Here is a 12551-nt window from a genome sequence, read left to right as displayed (position 1 = left end):
GATATTTTGTTGTTGTCAAAACTGCCACATCACAATAGGATGAGGAATGTCAACGTTGTGTTGGCGATAGCTCTCTGACCTGTAGTCGTGTGCACCGGGAAAGGGGTCAAAGCCACCCATGTGTGTGTCTCTCAGAGAATGCAGTAGCAAATGAAAAGCCAAGATGCTGTCAACAGCCGCTTTTAGCCAACCTGCTTTTTATAGCAGACACACCAGACACTGCTGGCTGCACACTACCAGCAAATATAATCTCAACCACCGCAGCTGCAGAAAACAGAAACATACAAGCCACTATAATACTTGCCTGACTAAGCTGTTTAAACTGAAATACTTCTACAAAAGTAGTAGTTGTAGAAGTTCAAAGTTTTTGTTGATCTCATTGTGACCCAATTCATATTCTTTTTTTTCTCTGGATGATGCAGCAGTCATGTCGAGTCCCTGTGGTTTCCCCCTGCAGCACCTCTCTACCTAGAGACAGTAGAAGGCCTTTATTCCCGCACGACAACCAGCACAGATGTTACCCATGCCTGGTAAATCACATGCACGTCACCTTATATGGAGAAAAATGTGCCGGGGGGGAGTGAAGACATGAAACATCAGTGTTTCTCGATCAGCGCGCGCTAGCACTTAGAAATCAAAAGTGACGGGCACTTGTGCACGGAAAAAAAGTAAAGTATCTGTTTACACAGAGCCTCAAAGAAACACGACGAGAAGAGCAAGTTGTTCACAAAAGCCAGACTGTTCTTCTTTACACAACTTGACAAAAGTCACATACAACAAATTAAACTGTTTTGGGGAAAGTACTGTGGTAGTTATGTCACCGTCTGATGATTTTACTTAGCCCATCGTCATCATTTAGAGCTGCAGATTGGTTGTGAAGCAACTCTGTGCCGCCGAGTGAAGGGAGTAACATTACATCTAACATACAACTTTGACAACGGACTGTCCTGCCAGCCGACATGCAGGATATGCAACTTGTGGCACAAAAGGAAAGAGTGAAACAGCCAAAGCAATCACAAAATTTTCCACTGAAAGTAAATTATGGGGCCACTCTAAATCAATATTGCTCTGGTTCGAGACCCCTTCCCAACCCAAGGAAAAACAGAATAATTAAAACATAGTGTTCCTTGTGGTGGAGTATTTCTTTGCCACAAAAATGTGAGCCACAACGGGCAAAATATCCACACAGAGCCGGGGCTTCTGACCCAGTGATTGTCTCACTGATCTCAGAATAAAAAGGGGAAAAACTACATGTACAACAGCAATTATGTAAGTTAATGACTATTTCTGCAGAGTCCATTAAACAAGCAGGGGGGCCCGAAATGCCTGATGACAAATAAACCAATCACGCAGCATGTTTCCCTCTCCAGAAACACAAACAGATTTGTGGGAAACCGCTCGTCTGGGGCTGAGCCCGACTCCCGTTCCCTGATGTTTTAATTGATAAAGATTTACAGTGTGTCCTCTTAACCAAGCCCATCATTCAATAATCATTAAACACATCAATTATAATCAATTACAATATCACGTTTCCTCACATTGAACTTAACGCGAAGATAGAGCTGTGAGAATATCGGACAGCCTCCAGACAGATCAATGGTCAGGCCAGCCTCTTTAAGTCAAACATTAGCCTGTGTTTTTGTTAATACAACCCCCCAGTAGCATGCAAAGGTAGCAGGAGAGCAACACCGACACCTTCCTGCATGGGTTTCCATGACCACCAAGCCAAAATGCATGCTGCTGCTGCTGCTCTGGGGCTCTGTTTGCTCTGGGCAGGACCCTCCACTCCAGGGGACCAGGGCCCTTTTGTTGCTTCTGTGTGTGGACAGAGAGTCCTTCCACCCCAGCACACGGCCACACAACAATACAAATGGAGGCTAAATCACATCCAAAACACAACAGTGGGACATGGCAACATTTAGTGCCAATGATTCCCAATCTCTCAGTTCATAAATTAGAAATCAGCAAATCGGCAGCCTCTGTGTCAATAATACTGCTGTGGACAAGGGCTGGCTGCAGCAATTAATGGATTAAATCAATTAATAATCACTCACTAAGTCAATCGCAGACTATTTTCACTTACTCTGATTTCAGCTCCTTAAATGTGAGCTTTCTACCTCCATTAGTGAACAAAACAAGACATTAGAGGACATTTTGGGCAACACTGATCGACATTTTCCACAATGTGTCTGCTACTTTATGACCCAAACGATGAATAATCGAGAGAGTAATTGCCAGATGAAGCAGTAATGAAAACATTAATGAGTTGCAGCTCTGCAATGTGGACAAAAAGTTGAACAGTGAAAGTGACAATCCACACTCCCTCAGTTTCTGACTTTTTCTTATTAAATTCCAAATAATGACCACATACAATTTATTGTATTATAATCATAAGGAAATAAGCTTAATTTCCGATGATAATAAACATTTCAATGGTAGTACACTTCTATAAACTCCCTGCATCATTAAACAGTGGGAACAACCACATGTTTCTAAATGTGATATTAACTGCACACAACGAGCAATTAAAACATGACTTATTGAGATTAATAGACACACAAATATCCTCAAAACTTTTCTTTCTACGCTTAAACAGATTTGAGTTTTTGAGTGAGAGCCGTGGTGCGTTCACGGACAAAGCGCACACAAGTGAACGGAGTCCCTTTAAAGAAAAGATAAGAAAAAACCAAACAACGTGAAGTTAAGTTAGCTTACAACTTACCGGCTAATGTTTCCTCACGTACACCAACACCCGGGTCACTATTCCCGTGTTTCCCCCCCGTTCACAGCCGCGGAATATAATACTACTGCATTTCGTGGAAACATAAGAACAAACGTGGCTTTTCTCAGCGCGTACTTCCCAACAATTTCTCCGTGTGTGTGTGTGTGTGTGTACACACTAGCAAATGTCCCAGGGACGGAGCGCCAAGAGAGTGCGGGCTCCTCCCAGACAATGTGGGGTTAAACTCCTCCTTCTTGCCGCGGACACTGGGAGGAGGTGAGGTGAAGAGAGGAGAGGGAAGGAGGGAGCAGGGAGCTGGGAGCTGGGGGGGGGAAGGGTGGTGTATTTTGGGCGATTCATGACATGTAAATCGTATTATGTGGTTCACAACAGGTAGAGCCGGAGTTCCCAAAGCTGTGGCTCGTGGACCAGCTGAAATTAATTAAACTTTAATTAGGTGTAATTAGTTTCACATACAGGCTAATGCACTGATTTTATTCTGCATTTAACAGCTGTGTTTTTAAAGGGATTGTGCATATGATTATTCCTGCATTCATTTTTATTTTTTATTTTTTTTAAAAATACTGACTTTAATGGGTCAGATTTGCCATGAAAAAACAAACAAAAAAAAAACAGTCAGTTCCCAGGAACACCACAAAAACATAAAAAAAAGCCAAAGTCACAACAACTGGTGAAACCTCGACATTCACGACTTCATACATCACTGATGTCACCAGCAAACAGCCTACTATTGGACGACACCAGCTGTCAATCACACTCATATGTCCACGCTTTATTGTCCCTTTATTAAAGACCCTCTAACTAGCAATTGAGACCAGCAGGACAATGTTTACTGACATTATAAATCAAGGGAGACTTGAGCCTCATTTTCCCCATAGACTTCCATTTAAACTGAGTTCTTTTTGCAACCATCAGTCGCCCCCTGGACATAAAAGAGTAGAAAGGCAGGGTAAACCTGGCCAACAACAGTCCATGAAAATAAGAACAAATATTTCTGTTATGAGACCAGAGAAGGTCAGGTTAAGGTGAAAACTAAAAAAGTAAGAGATGACACCGGTGATAAGGACCAAGCAGGAAGTGAGTGCGAGAAACTGGGGTAGAGTAAACGACAGGTGTGTCAGGAGCAGAATTTATGGCTTTTAAGATGTAAAATCTCAACATGTGTTGCCTCAATTAAACCCTGTACCATGTACGTCATAGTTGAAAGTACGATTTAAATCACTTTGGACCCCAGTTTAGAGCAAAGCACCAGCAGCAGCAGCAGCAGCAGCAGCAGCCTGGACACGCACAGTTGTGTTTAAGTGTCCGCTAAACAAATGTGTTTACGTCTGTCTGGCCATATGTTCCCGTGTGGACCCTGCAGGCAGGGACAGATGACCCCAGCAGACACCCACAGACATGCAGTTGTGTGAAAATAAATCAAGCTTTAAACAGTGTTTTGTCATCATTATTTATTCACACAAAACGACATGTGGTATTTTTGTGGTTACAAATCTAAAAAATGTATATGTATATACAATAATTTCCAATAATTTATGATACAACACACAGATTTACACAGTTAAATACCTCCCAACTACACAGTTTATATTACACGATCGACTCTTGGATTCACGTGTCCAGTCCAGTGAGAATCTCTTTGACAGCCCATGGACTGGAAAGCTTCCTGCCCTTAGGTTCACATTAAAGGTGAACAAGGTGAGCCTGAGACAAACCTGTCAATCTGTCACATGGCCCACTGATCTGATAAACACGGCGATAGGAAACAGGTTTGTTCTCCTCAGATTATCAAACGTCACGCGAGAGAAGGGAATGACCATTGTTATTCTCACGCTAAAGTGGACATTCCCCCCATTCACTTTGCTCTATCATTCCTCATTTAAATGCCTTAAACTGCTCCCAGCTGCAGCGAGCAGGCCTGTATTCCTCTGATCTCCTTTTGCCAATCTCGTGAAAACCTCGTGTTTCGTAATGTGTCTCTTTAGCCAGGGCCAGATTTATCTCATCTGCATATCTGCAGCAGTAAGGTTAGATTGGAGATGCCTATCTGACTGCAGCCTGTTACTGTAACGCTTAATTCCTCATCAACATCCTACACTACAAGCAGCCTCTAGTTCCCCTTTGGCAAGATTTAGCCACAGGGATTTCAACTCAAGTTCCATCTGCAGTATCTCACCGTGCGCCTGTAGCCGTGTTACAAATGAGTCTGTGATAACTGCGATTACCGCAATGATCAGTGGGGCAAAAGTCACGAGTCTTGTGCCAGTGACGAGCTACAGATCCCCACCCTGCAGCAGCCTGGAAACGACACGCCCACTGAGAGACTGTCGCTGTGGTCACTCTGCAAATCATTAAATATAATTGACTCTGACAGACATCCTGCCACCCGTCCTCCTGTTCTCCGTGTTGGGCTGACACAAACACGGCCCCCCTGACCGCACCTTACGCAGAAATTCACCCGAGAAATGGGCTCGAGGAGCAGATATGTTTCTACTGTCAGCAGAAACACTGAGAGCTCAGCTGGCTCTTTTTCCTTTTTGTGCTGACCCAAAACAAACACGGGCTCATACATGCATATCAACACCTCAGCTTCTCTTAAATTAGCCTTTTCAACACGTTCACCAGTTTCTTCTGCCATTATGGCCACTCTTAATAGAGTTGTCATAGTAATTGCATGTGTATGTGATTGGGAGAGGAGCAGCAAAGCCATTTTCTCGCCTTCCTCTCGCCGTTAGTACCACTGTGTGAGGCGCTGCTGTGCTGCTCAGTGTCCACATGTAATCATCCCCAATCATTTGTCATGTGGATCTTTAATGGGCCTGAATATTGTCTCGCACGGTGATTTCAAAGGCCCGCAGGCTGGTGTGGACACAGACAGGACGATGTTATGCTACAGAGTCCAGAAAACAGAAGTTGTAAGAGGACGTGTGTGTGTGTGTGTGTGAGAGAGAGAGAGACAGACAAACAAACAGATAAAGAGAGGGAGGGCTATAATAAGACACTTTCATGCCACACCCTGAACCAACTCATTCCTTGTTTTCTAAATGCAGCAGCTGACATTAAAGCATCCACGACCACAAGCAGGTGACTTGAGCAGCTCGCACAATAGACAAAGGAGATAGACAAGGCCTGGGTGGAGATAAGGCACTGTATGATAAAACCAGGTCAGTGTTGTAGTGTTTCTAAGGGCCAAACTAATGAGATATCAATGATGACAGTGTGGGTCCCAGGAGCCAACCTCTCACGCCCGTGTTATTCAGGTCTTAGTTTAAAGCTGCAATGTGTAACGTTTGGTGATTTGTGTAGTTGTGACATTATTATTCTGCCTCTGTTTCGTCTCTTTGAACAGAAATGACGGAACATTATGTCTCTGTTACAACTTTAATCTGCTATGTTAAAGGAATACGTCACCGATTAGCGATTTAGCTTTGTATTACTTAAAATAGGGGTAGCATTTTTGAAAAATTGTGCTTCCCAACTTCAGTTATATCTTTATTCTTGTGTTGTGTTTGTGAAGTCTTGGTTTACTGTCTGGACATGAAACAGATCCCTTTCTGTGTGCGACACACGAGATCTTAATAGTATACTGAGAAACACACACAGAGAGAGCCTTGTGGAGTCTTAAGATGTACGGAGCAAATCAAAGGTTATCTTCTTATTTTTCACCACATTAGCATAGGCAAACATGGAAAATAGCCACGGGTGAATTCCTTCCTTGAAGTGCTAAAAGGAGTACAACTACAAACCTCATGAATCCAGCAGTATGAGCTGTAGGTGACAAACAAAAACACTGGCTATGGAGCAGCTGACTGAGCTGCAACCACAGGACACACACAGTACAGCCCTCAGTTGATTTGTGATGAATCTGCCCCTCACACGCTGCATCACATGGACGTCTGACTGCCCGTCTGCCACACGGATATGTCATTACTGAACAAAAGTGAGCAGGGTTGTGTGTGGGGGGGGGGGGGGGGGGGGGGGGGGTGGATGTGCCTCAGCTGTTGATTACTTGGGTTCGAGGTGCGGAAACTACCACGAGGGTGTGAGCACCCAAATGAGGTATTTGTGCGCCCACATGTGAAGAAAAGATTGGAGACGGCCTTTTGATTAACAGGGAAACTGGATTATCAAACAACGGTGAAGGAATAGGAAGAGGAAAGTGGCCGCATGGAGAGAAAGTACATCGGCTGTAAATGAAAAGTCTGTGATTTAATGGGCTCATTTTTGTGTGTTTGCTTTGTGGCTTGTAATCACTTGTTTGAGACACATTTTGCAGTTAAAAGGAATCCTTTCAGAAGAAGAGAGCAGGGTTTTTTTTTATTTTAAAGGATATCAACACGTTTCAGACCAATCTATTCAAGTATTATCATTAGAAAGAAAAGAGTTCATGATGTTTGGGTGGTTTAGAGAAGCTCTGAATTGTGTATTTAACAAAATAAACAATACTTAGCTGCAGGATGTTAACACGGGATTAGTCACGGTTGCAACAGCAGCAAATCTGTGTACCACTAGCCTGAACCGCTGAAGATTATTCTTTTTTTTTTTGGAATGTCGCAATTCACAATTAGCTTTTCTGCCTTTAGTGCACCCTCTCAACCAATTCTGCAGAAATATGTGGACCTACGTGACCCAAATTCATAATATAAATCATGTAAAGAGCAAATTTGTGCATAATATACTTCCATTTCTGTCACACCTTTTATAAATTATATGCAAGTTATACAAAATATTAAGTAAACGACTGGAAAAGCAAAAACAGAAATACCCCTTTTTTAGGGATTTCATTTCTTTTTTTCTGATGCATTTCAACGTGAAATAATAATCAGGTGTTACCTTACATAAGAAAAGACATAAAAACAGGGTAAATAAGAACGTTTAATACCACACAAGTCTCCCACAATCAGTGGGAATGAGCGTTTGAATCCCACATCAGAATATGTTGACTCACCACACAGTACATTCAGCTTACACTATGTGCTTAGATCAGCTTTGTGGCTACATTTGAGTGTCGCTATGAAAAAGTAGAATCTGTTCCACAGTTTTTTACAAATCCCTTCAGCAGCTTCTGTCTTTATCCTCGTTAGTTTCCGTTGCTTCTCTGTAATGAGCTTCTACCTTTCACCTGTTCCTCTCAGTCAGGCAACATTTCCCCTCCTACGTTAAATCAAACAACTTCAGCTCCAGACTCTTTGCAACAGTGAGTCACTCTGGAGTGATGGACAAGAAAATTGCTCACCCTAAAAAGCAACATCCCATTAGGGCCATTTTCAGTCTGGCACACGACGGCACGGCACCAAATATGATGGATGGACTGGTACTGGACGGCTCAGTGTGTGGTCAACATGACCTCAATCTGCTTTTTTATATATATTATTGTTCACTGAATGTAGGGCAGATTTGACAATGACAAAGTTGAGAGTACGTAAAAAGCAAAATATAACTCACGTGAGAGAGGAAAGGATATAAATGATTGAGAGAGCTTTGGTTTTTATGGACTCATTGAAAGAGGATAAGGAAGTGGCTTGTAGTAGTCTGTAGCTCTGGGCTGGCGTGACAGTTTAAGCCCTTTCAAATATTTTCACTCCCGGTCAAATGAGTACAGCCCTGCGGCCAGTGGAGGGGAATCCACGGCAAACAGAGGGACACTTCACTTCACTTATCAGAGTTAACCGTACATGAGAATTCAAAAGCTCTACTCAGAAAAAGAAAATAGCTAAGAACTGATTCCAATAAGCTTAAATGCAATCATTCACTCTGAAGTGTAATGTGGTTTGTACCGAGGACAAATTCTGCTCAATCTAACTCAATAAACGCAACAGACCGAAAACAAACCACGACAACTCAGGCACAAACAACTTTCAGCAGCGAGCTGGACCGCTGGACTAGACAAATGTGTTAATTACATTCTTTAATTACATTTTCTAATTGTCAAAGCATTGGCTACGACTGTGGGACTCGACGGATGATACCGAAAGGGTTCGGAACCACCTGTGCCCTCACCGCTCCATTAGGACCGTGATTATCCCTCAGCCCGGCACATTCCCACACCCATTACCTCCTCACTCCCCGCTGAGAAACACTTTCACACCCATGTGAAGGAAGTAGAGCATACAGCTGTTAAAGTTGCCTTGTTAAAATCTGCTCATTTCACTTTCTTAATTAGAAACACTCACGCTGCTCTGGGTCTTTCCCACAAAATCATCACCTACCAGTGCGACGCAGAGTAACGGAGAGCATCAAACCCCAGCGAGACGGTTGTCTGCCTGTTAGGCAACTGGGGGGTTTTAAACAAAGTAGGAAATAATTGACATGGAGTTGTTAATGGAAAGCTGATACTTTCCCCTCAATCTGTCTGGACTGGTTTGGTTACAGGGCCCACGGCAACGACAAAGGCTCATAAACAGTTTTTAAACGTCTCCTTAAACTTCAGTTATTCCCACGGATAAATCCGGTAACTGCAGCAGAATTACAATTCATTATGCTAAATCTAGGGTTCCAGGTGGCTACACATAATACTTAATTAATTTGCTAAAAACCTCCTCCCAAACAATGAGCGTGCAGTCATAGCTTAGCAACTTAGCGGGAAGCTAAGGAGTGTGACTTTGTGCTGCAGGGAAATCAATACTCTGTGTCAATAGAGTGAACAATGGTGTCTTTGTTTTGCCTCGAAAAAAGCATCTTCAAAAGAATAACTACTGGTTTACACAGTGTTCAGCTGTTCTGCTTTAATGTAAGCTACAGCTGTTAGCATGAGTTACAGGTCCAGGACTAGCATATGGTCTCACTGGCTGCTAACCAGATGCTAACAAAGTGTATGCTAATTACAGCAGCATTATTTAACACAGTTAATTACCAACTATCAACTTAAAAAAAAGAATAAATTGTACAATTACAGTATCTGTAGGTCACCAAGACACTTTAACACAGTAAATATGACCTGTTTAGTCCTGATAGGCTACGGCTAATGTTTTGTTCTTTGGGTCCATTTAAAACACTCTGTATCCTGATTTATTGTTGGGTTTTTTGGACACAAAAACACACAATCCCAGTTAGAGTGTTTGTGTTCTCCACAGCAGCACTTTATGGGTGTGGGTGAGTGTGTTTACCTATTAACTTATTTAGCTAATAATAGCTAATGGATCGGATGTGTGAGACTCATGTGAGTCTTTCCATTTGGCATGTGAAATTGGATTAGTTCTCCTGTGTGTGTGTGTGTGTGTACTTGAACTCAATATGTTATGATGAGCCACTTCCACGGAGTGGTTTGCATGTATTTTATATGATGAAGTTAAATCTCCCGTCAAGGAAACACAAATCCTGAACACAGAGCATCCCAGACCGTTTCAGTGATCTGCTCATTTTCCAGGTCATGGGAAGCATTTCGAGTTCATCCTAGTGTTCAATTTACTCTTAAACGTGCTCAGCTCTGTGGATCATCATTTTATGAAACTACCAAGGTTGGAATTACCAACGGGACAAAGTGGCCGAGGGCTAAACTCTGTGGCATTAAAAGCTTAATGCTTAAATACAAAAATGTCTGCATTCAAGACTTTGATTGTTATATTTTCTTTTTGCAGGAGTTTCATGTTTGCAGATTCATATAGTGTTTCATCAAATTGCCTCACTAAAAACCCAGGGGCTAGAAAAGTGCAAACATTGCACCGAGACTGGGTGTTAACAGGCTCTAACTGCTCAGTATTTGCCCCGAGCGCCCTCTCAAGTGAGTCTAGTCATTATATTCATTACAAATCCACTACAATACCTGACCAGATGGTCTCAATTTGACTTTTGACAATTCAGCTGAAGGGTATGTTCCCGCTCGAGCCGATAGCACATGAAAATATTTTTTAATTACATGTAGACGAGCATGTACACAAGGAGTGTGTAGTTATTGACCTGAAAGTGCTCCAAATGTAAATGATAGCGACTATAATGAAAGTGTTTTTAAAGAACGTAAATGTACGTCGTTCGAGAAAGGGAAGGGAGAGAGATGAGTCTTTGATGTGTCACTATATCTGGAATCATCTTTCTTCAGAGAACGAGAGACGATATCCAGCGTGAGACGACTGACGGAAACGATTCTTCTGTTTTATTTTTAATTCCCAGACACGTCTACTCAGGTGACCCAGATGTATCCACACATGAAGACAAAAACACAAAGTTCAAGACAGAAATAAAACGTTGGCAAATCGCACAACAGCGACTGAAACATGAAACCAAAGGCTGGATGGTAAAAATAGATTTAAAGTCCATGTTCTCACCCGAGCAGGTTAGTTATAAAGGACTGGCTCACTGGTGACTTCCTTGTTTCTCGTGAGCGAGGTGAATTCCCTTCATTTGAAAGGTAATTTACTGCTCTGTGGCCTCCTGACATGATGGAAATGAAATCTAAAAATACCCTTTGGTTTCAAACTATATTTTTAGTCAGTGTGATGATCCAGGCAGTCGATCCCACTGAGAGGCTCAGTTGCCAAGGAATTTGACCAGTCTGTGATACGCTTCACTGGGGAGCTTTTCCTTTAAAAGCAACGCGGAGGCGACGGAGAGCACAGAGCAGGAGACGGGAGAATAAAAGAGAATGAAGGAGAGAGGAAGGGGAGTGGAAGACTAATGAGGGTAAAACACGACGGGGGAAAAGGGGAGAAGTGCAACCACGGAAAGCAGATGTGGACTCGTACACGAGGACGGGAAAAGTGCAGCGTCAGCGAAACCGCCGCTCATCACTTGTTTGTCATTTCATTGGTGGAGGATGTGGTGCAAAGCATGTTGGGGGATTTATATCACATCAGCAGAGAGGGGAATTTGTCTGAGTTACAGGGAACGATGAAAAAGAATAAAGGTGAGATAAGGGTTCCATACCCGTGTTTCCATCATGGTACAGTATGGTAGGTTTTGGAAATGTAAAGTCCTGAGTCAGCGTCTGCGAGCTACATAAACGTGGAGCTGGTCCACCTCCACCCCGGACTGTACCGTACCAACTTCCTCTGGTACCCCAAGGGAAGGGTGCCGGAAATAAAACGATCTATTTCCTAATGGAATCAAAAAAATGCTAAATCTAAACCGGATCATTCCTCAGAATGAATTTGACAGCTTTCTTCCTTTATAATTAAAGAGGATAATTCTTATAGGTAACAGGGAAGACGAGTGATGACAGGATGGAAGAGAGAGAGTTATATGTTATATGTTCTCTATGTAGCACCATTGGTGCGCGAGCTTCCTCTGATGCTACTTAGAGGAAAATCAGAGATACAGCGGGAGACAATAGTAACGATATGAAATGATGACTTTTACTCTTTTTCCTCCTTTTATTCACCTAATATTTTTTGATCAGAACGGATTTGACGGCTCTTTTGCTGATAATCCGTTCCAGTGACTTTGACCAGCTTCCCACCTTCTCTATGTCACCATTATTAAGATTATTATTAGCTCACAAAATTTCAGCTTTGAATATTGTATTATATTTTTATTTTTTATATGATATTTTTTTAACTGCCTGTATTCTATTTATTTTTATTGTATTTCCTGCTCTTTTAATCATGTACTGTAAGGTGACCTTGATCGCTCTGAAAGGCGCCCTTAAATTAAATGAATTATTATTATTATTATTATTATTATAATAATAATAGTATCAAACCAGTATCAGCTCAACTGATTTTGGTTCTCAAACTGCGGTATCTTGGAGGAAAGATACTGTCGTGACCCTGATGTGGACAATAAAGCGGCAGAAGATGAAGGAATGAATAAATTAATAATAAACAGTAATAATCTGAGTCACAGTTTCACTACACTCAGCGTGTGAAGTAATCTG

The 12551-nt window shown here is 42.2% G+C and overlaps 1 protein-coding gene across 2 annotated transcripts in view; it reads right to left on the bottom strand.

Annotated features, from left to right (window-relative positions):
* The window catches only part of tiam2a (TIAM Rac1 associated GEF 2a), a 64746-nt gene extending 61812 nt beyond the window's left edge, over nucleotides 1–2934 (bottom strand). Inside the window, exon 1 of one of the 2 annotated variants that reach the window (XM_058614801.1) lies at nucleotides 2723–2934. The gene's annotated coding sequence lies outside the window, so the exon portion shown is untranslated. The remainder of the gene's footprint in view (nucleotides 1–2722) is intronic. The other variant, XM_058614799.1, reaches the window with a different exon arrangement.
* Nucleotides 2935–12551: the final 9617 nt, after the last annotated feature.

The sequence above is a fragment of the Solea solea genome, chromosome 18 (assembly GCF_958295425.1).
Source record: "Solea solea chromosome 18, fSolSol10.1, whole genome shotgun sequence".
In the NCBI taxonomy this organism is placed as follows: domain Eukaryota; kingdom Metazoa; phylum Chordata; class Actinopteri; order Pleuronectiformes; family Soleidae; genus Solea; species Solea solea.
This window is presented reverse-complemented; position numbering and strand designations above follow the sequence as displayed.